The sequence below is a fragment of the Penaeus monodon genome, chromosome 21, assembly GCF_015228065.2.
Source record: "Penaeus monodon isolate SGIC_2016 chromosome 21, NSTDA_Pmon_1, whole genome shotgun sequence".
Classification (NCBI taxonomy): Eukaryota; Metazoa; Arthropoda; class Malacostraca; order Decapoda; family Penaeidae; genus Penaeus; species Penaeus monodon.
In genome coordinates, this window is record NC_051406.1 from 11,080,927 (window position 1) to 11,081,556 (window position 630).

Consider the following 630-nt stretch of genomic DNA (forward strand, 5'->3'; position numbering starts at 1 on the left):
CGGATTGTTGTGGATTTATATGTTCATGACGTGAGGTATTTCTGAAAAAGAAAAGAAAAAGAAAATGGTAATGATAATTTCGATAATTTCATTTCGTTTGTTTCGGAGCTTCGGTTGATGCAGGACACGTAAGGAAACGTTGTAGATTTATGTGTCCTTGATGTGAAGTGTTACTGAAAAAAAAGTTCATAATCCAATAGGATTTTATTTTTTCCGGCTCCTTTGAAGACTAATGACAATAGGATTTTTTAAAAATAAATGTTATTTGTCGATTACATTTTTAATTAAAGACTTTAATGAGGGATTTTATTTGATATTTTTAAACCACATTTCTTTTGTTTTAGATTCACTCTAATCATATATATTTTACATTTCACTATCCCTTGACGCGAAAAACGCAACACATAGAATCAAGCAAGTTCAAAGCGTAACATTTTGCTGCGAACTGAAAAAAGAAAAATAATGGCTGTTTCTTTTGTCTATTTTTTTTTTGTCAAAGCTTCTGCATTTCAATTGTGGAAAAATATATTTACATGATGTGGAATTTTAAACAAAAATGGATCAAGGAGGTTTTACCAGTACACCTCATTTTTAAGTTTGCTATGAGCAGTTGGACTAACATATATACAG

At 30.0% G+C, this 630-nt stretch overlaps 1 protein-coding gene across 1 annotated transcript in view; it reads left to right on the forward strand.

The window, feature by feature from the left end:
* The window catches only part of LOC119586220 (ovochymase-1-like), a gene marked incomplete in the record, with an annotated part of 21,689 nt that extends 21,242 nt beyond the window's left edge, over positions 1-447 (forward strand). The window contains 1 exon segment of the mRNA XM_037934924.1: positions 1-447.
* Between the last annotated feature and the right edge of the window lie 183 nt (positions 448-630).